Here is a 16,313-nt window from a genome sequence, read left to right as displayed (position 1 = left end):
ACTCTGGTGTTCACATGTAAGATTTGTCTCTGATTTCTGGCCCTGTGTGCTGAGAGGTCACCACATGCACGCGCCAGTAGGTCATGTGTCAGACCTGAGGTCTGCGCATCAGCCCGGGAGCAAAGAGGATTAATTGTAACATAGTAAGTGACAGCAAATAAAGACCTTAACGGTCCATCTAGTCTGCCCAATAGTCACACTCATTATCAATTCATGATTAAATCAATGAGTGTAATATTATATACTTTCTTTCGTGTTTCTGGAACATAGACCATAGAAGTCTATCTGGCCCTATACTTATGTTCCAACTGCTGGAGTTCTTGTTGAAGCCCACTCCAGTCTATTCGTCTTCTCATTTGTGGGATACAGACCGTAAAACTGTCCTTATGTTCCAGCCACTGAAGTTGCTGTTTAAGCCCTTTCTAACACATCCTAAACCAGACTGCCATATATTAGACACAGACCATACAAGTCTGCCCGGTATCGGCCCTAGTTAATCGCATCCAGAGTCGCCATCTAAGCGTCACTTGACACATCCACACACATGCAGCCATTTAAGGTTAGGATTTTTATAACTTCCATTTTCTAATTAGAGATCCTCTGTGTTCATCCCAAGTCTTTTTGAATTCCATCATCATTTGTGTCTCTACCACCTCCTTAACGGAAGACTTTCCACATTTGTGCTGTTAAAGCAAGGAGGAAGAGGAGGAGGAGGAGACAGCATTCAAGGTACTCGGTAGATGAGAGGCTGATGCAGTGCAGCTTACACTTCCACAGGAACCCCGCAGAACTGCTTCCATCCCCGCGGGAGCCCTGCAGGACCTGCTTCAGTCCCAGCGGGAACCCTGCAGAACTGCTTCCGTCCCTGCGGGAATCCCGCGGATTCCCACAAACCCCGTTCCTGTGCAGCTCTCTACACAAGACCAAATTTGGGGATTTTCTTTTTCAAATTAATTTTAAATAGGATAAAAATACAAAATGTTAATGTTTTCCAAATGGAAGTTGGAAAGAATCATTCAAAAGGGGGTCACGGATGTCTGTCCATCTGTCTGAGGGCAAAATAACTGTCCAAGAAATTAAAGGAACGGAATAAAAGTTGGCACATAAAAAAAATTGTAAAAAAAACCCCACATGCATTGAGTTCAAAAAATGGGCAAAATTTGACCCTGGGGTTCCAGAGAAATAAGCCCCCCCCCCCCCCCCCCCCAAAAAAAAAATGTCCTGATGTATTTCTATGGGAGCAAGAGTTACAGTTTCTGTAGCATAGAAAACTTGGTGTGGGGGTAAAACTGGTAAATAGAGATCTCCAAGTTCAAAAGTGGGCAGATCAGACCAGAGGTTTCAGAGAAATAAGCCACCTCCCCCTCCCCCCCAACAAAAAAATGGCCCAGTGCATTTCTGTGAGAAAAGGAATTCTAACTGCAATATAAAAACTTATATTCAGTGAGACATAGCAATTAAAGAATTTCTCCTTTTAAACTGCATTTCCCTGTTCTTTACTATCCCTATCTTACAAACCGTCCCTACTTACAAGTATTTTGCCTCAACAATTTGCCTCACCCCCAAAAGCTACCCTCTGCAACTGCCCCAGCATCCTGCAAACTGCCTCCACTCCCACAAATTATACCCCCACAAACTTCCCCAATCACCAAAACTTACCATCCCCCACAACTGCCCCACTCCCCAAAATTGCCCTCCCGCTCCAAACGTGCAACTGCCCCAATACCCCACAAGCTGCCCCATCCCCCCAAACTACCCTGCAATTGCCCTAATAGTCTACAAACTACCCCTTGCAACTGCCCCCACTCCCAAAAGCGACTCTCTTGCAACTGTTCTTCCACCCCTAAAACTGGCCCTCCACAACTGCTCAAATACCCTGCAATTTGCCCCTCCTATAAAAACTTCCCTCATAGACCTGCCCCATCCCTACTTGTTCATCTGCATTGGAATCAGTATTTCTACTAACAAGTGCAATACAATTCAGTACAAAATATAGGGCTACAAATCATAAAATGTTCAGAGATGAAAGCTTAAAAACTGATTCATCAAACATTTTCTCATTCTGCTAAGTGTATGGTTAAGCTTAGAGGTATTACTTCTGGGACCCTAAACAATTGAAGAAAATTATCCAGTAGAATCAGGACATTAGTTAATTGCATTGATAGGAGTAATGCAAGATTGAATGAATGTAACTCATTGGTTTCTTTTTCTTCTTTGGCACTTTGTTTCTTTAGTATTGTTGCTTTAAGACCATGTCCTAGTTATTTTCTGGAATCTTTCATGCCTATACTTTTGAGGGACTTGTTCAAGTGATTATCTGAATTTTAGTGTGCTTAAGTGGTTTAGAGACTCATTTTCAAAGCACATAGACTTCCATAGTATCTTGTTGGGCAGACTGGATGGACCGTATTGGTCTTTATCTGCCATCATTTACTATGTTATAGTAACCTATGTAGCTTTGTAAGTCTATATGCTTTGAAAATGAGCACCTTAGTAGTCTTCTGTTTCTCTTTTCCTTCATTTTTTGACTGTCACTTGTATTTTTTTCTGGGCAAATAAAACACAAAAAAATTTATTTTTCTCATTCTGTGGCTGTGGGGAAAAAATGCTTAATAAATCAGACTTTAGTTTGAGTAACATAGAAGTTGATTTCCAAAAAAAATGCCTGATTGGTCATTCAGAGCATTCAAGACCACCTATATTAGTGCAAATTGTTTTTAAGACAAGTCTGTCTGTATCCACAGATTAAAAGCCCAGATGCAACACAACTGTATGCCTTTTGAGTCTCCTTCTAATGTGATCTTAGGGGAACCTCTTTCGCAGATGTATACTTTTTTGTGTGTTTAGTATTGCCTGGAAGTTGAATTAGGCTGATACTGATTTTTGCTCCTTTAATAGGAGGAGAGAATCATTTTTCCATATCATCATGCTGATCAATCCATAGACTGGTGGGTTGTGTCCATCTACCAGCAGGTGGAGATAGAGAGCAATCCTTTTGCCTCCCTATATGTGGTCTTGTGCTGCCGGAAACTCCTCAGTATGTTCTCTATCTCAGCAGGTGGTGGTCACACACAGCAGCAGCTCTGGCTAGGTCTCCAAGCCTAATTTTTAGGTTTTGTTGAGTACCTGGGGTTGAGGGCTCTTCTTGAGCAAGTGCAAACCTGGTGGCGCCAGGTCCCTCCTTTTCTCCCCCCTGCCGCTGGCTCCGTTAAAAAAAAAAAAAATGTGGACGTCCTTAAAAGGCGTTTATTTCGACGTTTATTTAAACGTTTATTGCAGCTACTCACTGGGACACCAGGTCGTTACAGCTCGGAGCGAGAAGCAGGTAATTTTTACCTTTTTATAGCGGGCAGGGGGTTCCCCGATCGATCTCCACGTGGCCTATGGCGTCGGAGGGCGAGGGCGCAAAGAATCGCTCCCCGGACCGCGTGTGCGCTTCTAGCGGGGATGCGGGGGTCTTAAAGTCTGATTCGCCGTTGTTGGGTGTCAGTTCGGAGGCCGGTCAGTGTCCCGGGTCTTCCTCCGGTGCGGTGGTTTTTCCCGCCATAAACGCCCATCCCCCGCTGCTCGCCTCTGCCATCTTGGCCGGCCACTCTGCTCGGACGGCTTCTTCTTGGGCCGCCCTTGAGCTGGGAGACGTTAATGCCATGGCCGCCCTTGATTTGGGCGACGGCAAAAAAGAGGCTAAAGTTAAGCACCGTTCTTCCCGCGCGGCTCCTATCTTGGATGCGCAGCATGTTTCTCCCCCGCTCTTGCGAGCGCCGGTTGAGGGTGCGTCTAGGGCTGTGGCCCAGGCTGCTGAAGTGCACAGTCTGGGGGGTTTCTCCCCCGAGTTTATTTTGCTGCTGCATCAGACCTTCCTTATGCAAAACGCTGCCCCTTCTCCCTTGTCCGATAAAGGGGTTGAGGCCCCCGGAAGTAAACGCCTTCGGGTGGATTCCCAGGCCTTAGAGGACTCTGTTTCCTCTGATGTAGATGAGGGCAGCGTATCTGAGTTCTCCCAACGGTCCTTTGGGGATTCCTTGGAGGAGGAGATCCTCCGCAGCGCGGATCTTTCGCTCAGAGGATTTGCCCAACCTGTTAGTGCAGGCCATGAGCATTTTGAAGATTTCCTCTCCAGAGGACGTCTCTCCCTCAGCCCCTGTTGGCTCCGCCATTATGCTGGGGACGAAGCGCCCGCCTAGAACCTTCCACGTGCATGATGCCATGCACACCTTAATTTCGGCTCAATGGGATGTCCCGGAAGCGAGCCTCAAAGTGGCTAGGGCTATGTCCCGCCTCTATCCTTTGCCTGAAAGTGAACGGGAGGCCTTTCTTTGGCCTACCATGGATTCTTTAATCACTGCGGTGACTAAGAAAACGGCGTTGCCGGTGGAAGGTGGCACGGCCCTAAAGGATGCCCAAGACAGAAGATTGGAGGCGGCCTTAAGGTCGTCCTTCGAGGCGGCTGCCTTAAGTTTGCAGGCCTCAGTTTGCGGCTCCTATGTGGCCAGGGCGTGCCTGACGATTGTGCAGCGGGCTTCCCCCTCGTATCCTTCCTTGAGGGCTGATTGGCCGGCCCTTGAATCGGGCTTGGCTTATTTGGCAGACTTACTGTATGATGTCTTGAGAGCCTCGGCTAAAGGTATGGCTCAGACAGTCTCTGCGCGGCGGTGGCTTTGGCTGAAACATTGGTCTGCTGACCACGCCTCTAAGTCCCGCCTGGCTAAGTTGCCTTTTAAAGGCAAGCTGCTCTTTGGGGTCGAGCTGGACAAAATTGTGACCGATCTCGGCACGTCTAAGGGCAAGAGGTTACCAGAGGTCAGGGCTCGGGCCAGTGCTCGCCCCGGTATCTCCAGAGGACGGTTTCAGGAAGCCCGTCGGTACCGCCCGGGCAAGTCGGGCTCCTCTGCCCCCTCTTCCTTCAAGAGGAATTTCTCCCCCAAGCAGCATTCCTTTCGCAGAGACCGCCGTCCCAGAGGTGCGCCCTCCGGTCCTCCCCCAGGGTCTCGTACCCAATGACGGGGTCCTGGTCCATGGCCCAGTGCAGATTGGAGGACGCCTCTCCTCGTTTCTGGGCGAGTGGACCAGGGTAACTTCAGACGCTTGGGTGCTGGAAGTCATCAGAGACGGCTACAAGCTAGAGTTCTGCCGACCCTTAAGAGACGGGTTTGTACTCTCTCCCTGCAAGTCTCCGGTCAAAGCTGTGGCAGTGCAGCAGACCTTGGACAATCTGATCCGCCTGGGTGCGGTCGTTCCGGTGCCAGAAAATCAGCTTGGCAAGGGACGTTACTCCATTTACTTTGTGGTACCAAAGAAAGGAGGTTCTGTACGGCCTATCCTTGACCTCAAAGGGGTCAATCGGGCCTTGAAAGTTCGGCACTTTCGCATGGAGACTCTCCGCTCTGTTATAGCGGCAGTGAAGGCAGGGGAGTTCCTGGCATCCTTGGACATCAAGGAAGCGTACTTGCATATTCCCATCTGGCCTCCTCATCAACGCTTTCTGCGTTTTGCAGTCCTGGGCCGACACTTCCAGTTCAGAGCCCTCCTGTTCGGGTTGGCTACTGCTCCGCGGACCTTCTCCAAAGTAATGGTGGTCATCGCAGCCTTCCTGCGAAAGGAAGGAGTACAAGTCCATCCTTATCTGGACGACTGGTTGATCCGAGCCCCCTCTTATGCAGAGTGCGGCAAAGCTGTGGACCGGGTGATTGCTCTTTTGAGCTCCCTGGGGTGGATCATCAACTTGGAGAAAAGCCAGCTGCGCCCGACTCAGTCCCTGGAGTATCTGGGAGTTCGATTCGACACCCAAGTGGGCAGAGTGTTCCTGCCGGACAATCGGATTGTCAAACTTCAGGCTCAGGTGGACCAGTTCCTAGTAGCCTCTCCGCTTCGGGCTTGGGACTATGTGCAGCTGTTGGGCTCTATGACGGCCACGATGGAAGTAGTGCCCTGGGCCAGGGCTCATATGAGACCACTACAACACTCTCTGCTGCAGCGCTGGACTCCGGTGTCGGAGGATTATGCTGTGCGCCTTCACTTGGACCCAGCAGTGCGCAAGGCGCTGAGCTGGTGGCTGAAGACAGACAAGTTGTCTGCAGGGATGCCTCTTGTGACCCCGGAGTGGATTGTCGTCACGACGGATGCCTCTTTGACGGGCTGGGGAGCCCACTGCTTGGGAAGGACAGCGCAGGGGCTCTGGTCTCCTGCAGAGGCAAAGTGGTCTATCAACCTCCTGGAACTCAGAGCCATTCGGTTGGCGCTTTTGGAGTTCCTCCCGGTACTGGCGTTGAAGCCAGTACGGGTCCTGTCGGACAATGCCACGGCTGTGGCCTATGTCAACCGCCAGGGAGGTACCAAGAGCGCCCCTCTAGCCAAGGAAGCCATGAATCTATGCCAGTGGGCGGAAGCGAACCTGGAACAGCTGTCAGCTGCCCACATTGCCAGAGTCATGAATGTCAAGGCGGACTTTCTCAGTCGCCATACCTTGGATCCCGGAGAGTGGCAGTTATCGGCTCAGGCGTTCTTGGACATCACGAAGCGCTGGGGCCAGCCGAGCCTAGATCTGATGGCGTCATCGGCCAATTGCCAAGTGCCGCGCTTTTTCAGCAGAGGACGGGACCCTCGATCTCTGGGAGTAGATGCTCTTCTCCAACAGTGGCCGACACAAGAGCTTCTCTATGTGTTCCCGCCCTGGCCCATGTTGGGCAGGGTACTAGACCGGGTGGCAAAGCATCCGGGCCGGATAATCCTGGTGGGTCCGGACTGGCCCAGACGTCCCTGGTATGCGGACTTGATCAGGCTCTCAGTGGACGACCCTCTGCGGCTGCCAGTGGAGCAGGGCCTGTTGCATCAGGGTCCCGTGGTGATGGAGGATCCCTCCCCCTTTGGTCTTACGGCCTGGCTATTGAGCGGCAGCGTCTGAGGAAGAAGGGCTTCTCAGACAAGGTCATCACCACTATGCTGAGAGCGAGGAAGCGCTCTACTTCTACTGCTTACGCCAGGGTTTGGCGTACCTTTGCAGCGTGGTGTGAAGCAGGCTCACTTTCTCCCTTCACTGCTCCAATTTCTTCAGTGCTGGCGTTCCTGCAAGAAGGTCTGGAGAAAGGCCTGTCGCTCAGTTCCCTTAAAGTCCAGGTAGCGGCTCTGGCTTGCTTCAGGGGCCGACTGAAGGGTGCTTCCCTGGCTTCGCAGCCAGATGTGGTACGTTTTCTCAAGGGAGTTAATCACCTGCGCCCTCCTCTGCACTCAGTGGTGCCTGCGTGGAATCTCAACCTGGTGCTAAGAGCCTTGCAGAAGCCGCCTTTTGAACCCTTGTCGAGGGCATCTCTGAAAGACCTGACGTTGAAAGCAGTCTTTTTGGTGGCTATCACTTCAGCCAGAAGAGTTTCCGAGCTCCAGGCACTCTCATGTCGAGAGCCTTTTCTGCAGTTCACAGAGGCAGGAGTGACTATTCGCACAGTGCCTTCCTTCCTGCCCAAGATTGTTTCTCGCTTCCATGTGAATCAGCAGCTCTGTCTCCCTTCCTTTCGTAGGGAGGACTACCCAGAGGACTACTCTGCTCTCAAATATCTGGATGTGAGACGAGTCATCATCAGATACTTGGAAGTGACCAATGATTTCCGGAAATCGGATCATCTGTTTGTCCTGTTTGCAGGTCCTCGTAAGGGTCTGCAGGCTGCTAAGCCTACAGTGGCAAGATGGGTCAAGGAAGCCATTGCAGCGGCTTATGTGGCCGCGGGGAAGGTGCCGCCTATCCAGCTGATGGCTCACTCCACTAGAGCTCAGGCGGCCTCGATGGCAGAGGCCGGGTCCGTCTCCTTGGAAGAGATTTGCAAGGCGGCAACTTGGGCATCGGCCCATACCTTCTCCAGGCATTACCGCTTGACTGTGGCTGCTCGGGCGGAGGCCCGGTTTGGAGCTTCAGTGTTGTGGTCAGGGATTTCAATGTCCCGCCCTGGGTGAGTACTGCTTCGGTACATCCCACCAGTCTATGGATTGATCAGCATGATGATATGGAAGGTAAAATTATGTATCATACCTGATAATATTCTTTCCATTAATCATAGCTGATCAATCCATAGCCCCTCCCAGATATCTGTACTGTTTATATTCTGGTTGCATTTCAGATTCAAGTTTAGTCTTCAGTTCCTGTTCAGGAGGACTTTGTGTTCAAGTTTTTTCAATTGGATTCTTCAAGAGTTGAGACGAGTTTGTGTTACAGTGAGCTGCTGCATTCCTCTCCCCTCCGTTTTACGGGGCTGGATTGAGACATAAATTCTGCCGGCGCTCCCTCCCGCTTCGTGCGGCTGTAGGGCAGCTTTGTACCCCTCCCGCTTCGGCGGTGTTAGGGTCAGTCAGCTCCTTTCGCGGTTGCGGTTGCAGGATAAGCCAGATCCCCCCGCATCGGCGGGGTGGTGTCCCTCCCCGCTCCGCGGGGATGAGCTGGACGGATTCCCCTCCCCCACTTGTGTGGGGATGAGCTGGGTTAATTCCCCTCCCCCATTTCGGCGGTGGTGAGCTGGGCAGAGTGTCCCTTTGTGGGTGTAATTCTCTAAGTGCTGAGTCCTGCGGATGGAGCTTGGATATCGACATACTGAGGAGTTTCCGGCAGCACATGACCACATATAGGGAGGCAAAAGGATTGCTCTCTATCTCCACCTGCTGGTAGATGGACACAACCCACCAGTCTATGGATTGATCAGCTATGATTAATGGAAAGAAAATTATCAGGTATGATACATAATTTTACCTTAGTTTATTATTTTGTTTGATTTTTTGCATGTTTTGTATATTTATGCTTTAAAAAAAGGAACACGCTAAAAATCCATTTTAACTCATTACTGATCAACATTGATTATGAACAGAAGGTACAAGATCAGAATTACAAAATGACAGAAACACAGTGAAATAAAGGCTTAGCTTATCATACGCACTACTGCAAACAAGTCCCACTCAGCGCTGTATGTATTTTATATAGGACTGTCAATTGTTAGGGTTATGACTTAACACTGTGAAAAAAAATTCACTGCACAAAATCTTCCACTAATGATTTTGGTAATATTTCAACCCTGTTCCCAAAGTCCAAATACCAAGGTTTTCCTGTGTTTCCAAATTATAACTGTTCCTACACATACGGGGTCTTTTACTAAGGTGCACTAGCGTTTTTTTTTAGCATGTGTTGTTTAGGGCACGCTAAAAAACCTAGCAACATCCATATATTCCTATGGACGTCGCTAATGATAGCGTGCCTTAAATAGCATGTGCTAAAAACATTAGTGCCATAGTAAAAGAGTCCCATAATAAAGTGCACTTATTTTTATACCTTTCTTATTTGTAACTTTATTAAATTGAAATAGTTGCTTTTAGCCATGTTAGGAAGCTTTTTCATTTAGTCAGAAAGCAGGTATAAAATAAAATTATATTATGCTATAGTATAGTATACTTTGTCAATTTTCTTCTATATTCCAACAAAGAGCTTCAAAATTTACATACTCATCTACCTCATACTTAAGGTGTTTATTCTTTAATTAGCAAACAATTACTAAAATGCTATCCAAAACCTATATACTGAATAAAATTAAAGCTGTTGCTACAATAACCTTTTGTATGAAACCCAAATGCTGAGCTAAAAAATCTTTGATTCAACATAGATTGTTTAAATTATAACAGTTTGAATACATCTAACATTAAAAGTGTCTGATAAATCTGGTTCATCACTATTAGAGAAGTATTGTAGCACAGATTTCACATTTTTCTTTGCCTATTTTAGCAGTACTTGTCCATTTTCTATTATTTCACTATAGAGAATTGTTATTGTAAAAAGAAAAAACTATTTGGGAAATAAGCAGGTTCCTTATTTTCTCAAAAGGCAAATGATCAGTGGAGTATAAAATGAAGCAGCTGATTTGAAGACAATGTTCAGTGTCAATGAAATATATTTACTAAAGTAGAAAAAAATAGCACAACTTTCGAGTGGTGAAATTCTGATTAATATATTAAACTGCGGTTCAGCTAGGAGTCAGGTGCTGCCATTTTGAAACATAACGATGTTGAGAAGGGAGCAATTGGAAATCGCTCCCACTACAGATTTAAGAAGACATGAGGTGTAAGTCATTTAGGGGCCAGAGCAGAGGCATTGGTTGTGGGGGTGGGGGCACTAAATACATGGCAGAGTGGGGCTACCCAGTGAAAGGGGGGATGGGTAAGTTCTTTGTATCTTACTTTCTGCTGTACACCAGGACCAGCTTAGGGTGCTTTTTGGCTTCCCAAAAGGGAGGGCCCTTTGACAAAGGGCAGGGGGTCACTGGACCACCAGGGATTTACATTTTATTGTCCACAGGGAATATACCATGCGGGATAGGGAGCATTTTTTGTTTTGCAACAGTAGTCCCTTTTAAGACGGTCCTCATATTACTAGCTCCCATATTAGGGAGTTGAAGCTCCTATGTGAAAGCCAACTATATAGTTATTAGTTGTTGGGGCCAGAAAGATAAAATGATTAACACAAGCTGTATTAATCCCTTTACATAGCAGTGATTGATTTTTTATGCATTGACAGGCATCACAGCACATTATATGACTGTGCATTGGATTGATTTATTTTGCATTAGAAGCTGAGCTAACATGGTTTAATATATGTTAAATACCCGATAACATACATTAACATGACTTAGTAAGTAGGCTTGAATGACTTAAAACTCTTCTTTGCTGTAATGCTTCCTGTATTCCAGTGGTTCTCAACATTTTTCCGGTTGGGACACACCTAGTGGACGATGCTTGCATATGTGACATATTGTATTCATGACCCTCATGGACTTTTGATCTGACATAGTATGGCAGTTCTGATGAATTAAATGTAAACATGCTCTGGTATCGGCAAAAAAAACCTATCTCTACCCCCCCCCCCCCCCCAACAACAGTGGCAGATCAGAACTTTCCATTACATCCCAAGGATCAGTCCAGACAAATGGGTTGTGACCATCTGCCAGCAGGTAGAGAGAATTCAGAGTTGTGCCTCATCAGCTTACCAACCAAGCCAGTATTCTGTATCTCCAGCAGGTGAGAAAACAGCTCCTGTGCACAGTGGTGACTTCTGTGTGGCCTCCTGTCCTTCTTGCAGGTTCACTTGAGTTTGGGGTTGAAAATATCCTGTGCCTCAGGTGTAAACCTAGTGGTCTAGGCCCCTCCCTGCTCCTCCGTTGCCACTTTTTACCTCTTTATCTCAGTCTTCCCTTCTCTCTTTTCACCCAGTTCTGGATCTCAGAGGGGTGAACAAATCTCTGAGGGTTGCACTTCCACATGGAGATTCTTCATTCTGTCATAGCCTTAGTCCAGCCAGGTGAGTTTCTCACCTCATTGAACCTCAAGGAGGCATGTTTTCATAGCCCAATTTAGCCTCCTTGCAGGAAATGTTTCTGTTTGTGATCCTGGGAGATCATTTTCAATTCAAGGCTATGCCTTTTGGCCTCGTCACTGCACCTCGCACATTTTCAAAAGTTATAGTGTTGGTGGTGGTAGCCTTTCTTTCCTGCAAGGGATCCAGGTACATTCTTACCTGGATGATTGGCTAATTCAGGCAGCTTTTTATCAAGAGAGCCTTTGCAGTACGCACAGTCCTGTCTCTTCTTTCTGCACTGGGTTGGGTGGTGAATTACAGCAAGAGTCATCTCACCCCCACCCAGACCCTGGAATTTCTGGGAGTGTTCTTTAATACTCAGGCAGGAAAGGTTTTCCTGATTCAGCATTGTCAGCTCAAACTCAAACATCAAATTCTCAGGCTTCTTTCTTCCCTGCCTGCAGGCGTGGGATTATGCTCAGGTTCACAGTTCTATGGTGGAAACTTTGGATGTTCTACATGCAGCCCCTACAATTGTTCCTGTTGAGCTGGTGGTCTCCAGTCTCAGGAACTTAATACCAGCTGGTGCGTGGACGCCTCAAGCCAGATGGAGTTTGACTTGGTGGCTTCTCCCTGCACACACTCAGGCAGACTTGCCCTTCAGACTCCCAGTTGGTGTGTTCTCATCTCTGATGCCAGCCTCTTTGGATGGGCCCATTATCTCCACCACTCTACATAGGGCCTCTGATCAAGAGTGGAGGTTTCCTGGTCCATCAACAGATTGGAACTTTGAGCTGTCTGGAAAGTTATACTAGCCTTTGCACCTCTTCTTCATGAGAGGCCGGTGTGCATGCTTTTGAACAATGCCACAGCCGTGACTTACATCAGCAGACAAGGAGGAACAAAAAGTTTATCTCTAGCCTAGGAGGCGCATCTTCTTTTTCAGTGGGCAGAATTGAACATTCTGATGATTTCAGTGTCTCACATAGCAGGTTCACTGAACTCACAAGCGGATTTCCTCAGCAGAGTGTCTCAGGACATAGGGGAATGGCAACTGTCAAAGATTGTGTTTTGCCTCATCTCCACAGAGTGGGGCCTTCCGGTTCTGGACCTCATGGCATGTAGACTCAATGCACAGGTACATAGGTTCTACAGCCACTTCAGAGAGAAACTCCCTAGAAATGGATGCACTGGTACAGCCTTGGCCGTCAGACGATCTTCTTTACATGTTTCCTCTGTGGCTTCTCGTGGGAAGGACGTTGCATCATCTCGGGAAGGTCATTCTTTTCGCTTCGGACTGGCCCAGACGTCCTTGGTATGCAGACCTCATCCCTCTTCAAATTGTTCCTCAGTTGACTGTTCCTCCACAGACGGGCTTATTGCATCAAGGTCCAGTACTTATGGAGGACCCCCTCCCGCTTTGGTCATACGGCCTGGCTCTTGAGAGGGCGAGATTGAGGAAGAAGAGTTACATAGATGATGTTTTTACTACCTTGGTGAAACCCGAAAGTGGTCCATTTCTTATGCCAGTGTGGAGAACGTTTGAGAGCTGGTCTGCACAGAATGGTGTTAATCCATTTCATGCTTCCTTGTCTCAAATTTTGTCCTTCAGGAGGGATTCAAAAAATGCTTGACTCCCAATTCGCTCTAGGTTCAGGTGGCAGCGTTGGTGTGTCATAGAGGCAAGGTATAGAATGCCTTGGCTGCTCACCCTGATATAGTGTGATTCCTTAAGGGAGTCACTCATCTGTGTCCCCCTCTCCACTATATTTGTCCTCAGAGGAGTCTTCAAATGGTTCTTAAGGCTCTTCAGTTGGCTCCCTTTAAGCCCCTTCATTTGATAACTATCAAAGATCTTACTTTAAAGGCAGTATTTCTAGTTGCCATTTCGTTGACATGGAGAGTTTCAGAGCTTCAAGTTCTCTCTTGCAGGGATCCCTTTTTTCCGCTTTTCTGACTCGGGAGTTTCCATACAGACTTTTTGCCGAAGATTTTATCTCCTTTTTATGTCAATCAGGTGTTTCTTCCTTCTTTTCCCAGGGAGGTCTATTCTGCAGAATTCGCTTCCCTGCGACTGTTGGATGTAAAGTGCGTCCTTATGCTACCAACAATTTCAGGCAGTCTGATCATCTTTTTGTCCTCTTTATGGGACCCCGGAAGGGCTTTCCAGCCTCCAAAGTGATAGTAGCCTGATGGCTTAAGGAGGCTTATTTCTTACATTCTGAAGGGTAGATCTGCTGCCATGCACCTCAAGGCTCTTTTCTACTAGGTTCTTGGTGACTTCTTTGGCAGAGTCTAGGGCAATTTTGTTGGCAGAGATCTGTCGGTCAGCGATTGTTCTTATTCCTTTCTTAAGCATTACCATTTGGATGTGTCTGCATGAGCAGATGCTTCCTTATCTTCCGCCTGGTCCGATATACTCATATCACCCCTCTCCTCAAGTCACTTCACTGGCTTCCGATCAGGTACCGCATACAGTTCAACCTTCTCCTATTAACCTACAAATGCACTCGATCTGCAGCCCCTCCTTACCTCTCTACCCTCATCTCCCCTTATGTTCCTACCCGTAACCTCCGCTCTCAAGACAAATCCCTCCTTTCAGTACCCTTCTCCACCACCGCCAATTCCAGGCTCCGCCCTTTCTGCCTCACCTCATCCCATGCCTGGAATAAACTCCCTGAGCCCATCTTCAAAGCCTTGCTCAAAGCCCACCTCTTCAGTGTCGCCTTCGGCACCTAACCACCATACCTCTATTCAGGAAATCTAGACTGCTCCAACTTGACATTTCGCCCATTAGATTGTAAGCTCTTTTGAGCAGGGATTGTCCTTTTTGTTAAAGTGTACAGCGCTGCGTAACCCTAGTAGCGTTCTAGAAATGTTAAGTAGTAGTAGTAGTAGTAGTAGCAGATGCTTCCTTCAGGGCCACAGTTTTGCAGGGATATCACAGTCCCTCCCATTTGTCTGGACTGATCTGGACTTAATGGAAGGAAAAATTAGATAATTACCTGATAGTTTTATTTTCTTTAGTCCCAAAGGATCAGTCCAGAGTCCACCCTTCTGTGATGGTTGTGGTGTTTACGGATTCTATGTGATTTCAGGTGTTTGTATTGTTCTGGTTCCATTATTTCTAAGGCACAAGTTTTGCCCTTTATTTCATAGTTCGTTTTCTGTCGAGAGGCTGGAGTTTTTTTTTCTGTGGAAGTCACTCTCATTCACTGCTTTATCAAATACTGGCTTGGTTGCTAAGTGTAGGAGCTTATGAGGCACAACTCAGAGTTCTCTGTCTCCACCTGCTGGCGGATGGTCACAACCCATATGTCTGGACTGATCCTTTGGGACTAAAGGAAAGAAAATTGTCAGGTAATTAACTAATTTTTCCATGGAAGTTACCATACAAAAATATAAATATTCTGATTTTCATGTCATCTGATTAATAGCCAAACTACTCCTATAGTACCCAATATCACATCTTATATTGTGTATTTGTTATGAGGTTTGGACTATAAGTGGTGAACTTCTCCAATTATATTTAGAGAAGAAATAGTTCACCTAGTATCTTCATTGGTCCAATCACTTTACATCAGTTATCGTATATCACTTTAGTCATCTTCAAAGTCCTGATATTCTTGAGAATGTTTTTCTCAATTTCAAATATATATCAAGTATTCATGGAAGTTACATCTTCACTCAGAAGTACTTATCTTTAAATGCAGAGGGGAATTGGTGCAGATACAAATTTATGTTTTGCCTGAATAGGCTGTTTCAAGGCTTCCCCTTTTAACATATCAAGCACTGGCAGATTTTCCTCTACATGTGATACTGGATACTATAGGAGTAGTTTGACATTTGAATTTATCCAGACATGAACTTTATTACAATTCAATATATAGCCTTTATGTTCTATCTGATTAATAGCACCATAAATCTTTCCATAACCAGGTACATTATGAAATATAAAACCTGAAAAAATTCCTAACACACACATGAGCAAACCTACCATAAACCAGTAGCACTAATTCCTATGATTCAAACAACATGAGCTACAAATATTACACAGGGCCTTAGAACACCAATACATCTACTACTGGTAAAACAGAACAAGTAGAACTGCTACAGAATTCTACAGAGAAACTACATGCAAACAGAATACCATACCTCGGTCACATTCAAAACACAGACAGACCCTCACCAAATATTATTATTTTTATTATTTATTGCATTTGTATCCCACATATACAATACAATACAAATAAAATACAATACAAAGGGTCACAAATTAGAAATAGAAAAATATGAAGACAAAAATTAAACTGGGAACCCCAAGAAGGCAAACTTGGCTTCTACCCGAGCATGGGAGAAATAAAAACAGAAATGCACTTTCTCTTGTACTGAACAAAATTAAAGACGTTGGTAGTGCACATTTCCCAAAGCTAACACATTCCACTTAAATTCAAAATAAAACACTGTTTTCTACCCTTGTTGTTTGATCATTTCTGTTTTTCCAAACATGTTGGTCCCAGTTTCTCTTTTCTGCTTTCCTGTCTTCTGCTGTCTTTCCAGGGGGTGTTGTCCTTAGTTTCCTCCTGTCTTCCATTCCCTCATTACATTTGTCTGTGACATATTTCCTCTATCTTTCTGTCTGCCCACTCAAATTCCACCCTCTCACAGTTCAGTCCTCCATCTTCATTTCACGTACCTGTCAACTTTCCATCTCCTCCTCTCATGCCTTAGCTCTCCCATTTATCTTGTTTCATTCCTCTCTGAGCCTCCTGTTCCTTTCTATCTTTTACCTACTCCACATTACTGTACTACTTCTCTCTGTTTTCAGCATCTCCCTTTCTTTCATTTTATTAACAACCCCCATGGCTTCTCCTACACAGTTCCACCATGCCTGTCATCTCCTCTCCCTCTTCCTCTCTACATTCTTCAAAGGTCCATCAAGACAAATATCCTGTTTCCAACAATGGTCAATCCAGGTCACAAGTACCTGGCAAGATCC

The 16,313-nt window shown here is 46.4% G+C and overlaps 1 protein-coding gene across 3 annotated transcripts in view; it reads left to right on the top strand.

Moving 5' to 3' along the window:
- Positions 1-16,313, top strand: part of GPD2 (glycerol-3-phosphate dehydrogenase 2) — a 271,268-nt gene that overhangs the window by 195,766 nt on the left and 59,189 nt on the right. The gene's annotated exons all lie outside the window — the stretch shown is intronic.

The sequence above is a fragment of the Microcaecilia unicolor genome, chromosome 7 (assembly GCF_901765095.1).
Source record: "Microcaecilia unicolor chromosome 7, aMicUni1.1, whole genome shotgun sequence".
NCBI lineage: Eukaryota > Metazoa > Chordata > Amphibia > Gymnophiona > Siphonopidae > Microcaecilia > Microcaecilia unicolor.
This window is presented reverse-complemented; position numbering and strand designations above follow the sequence as displayed.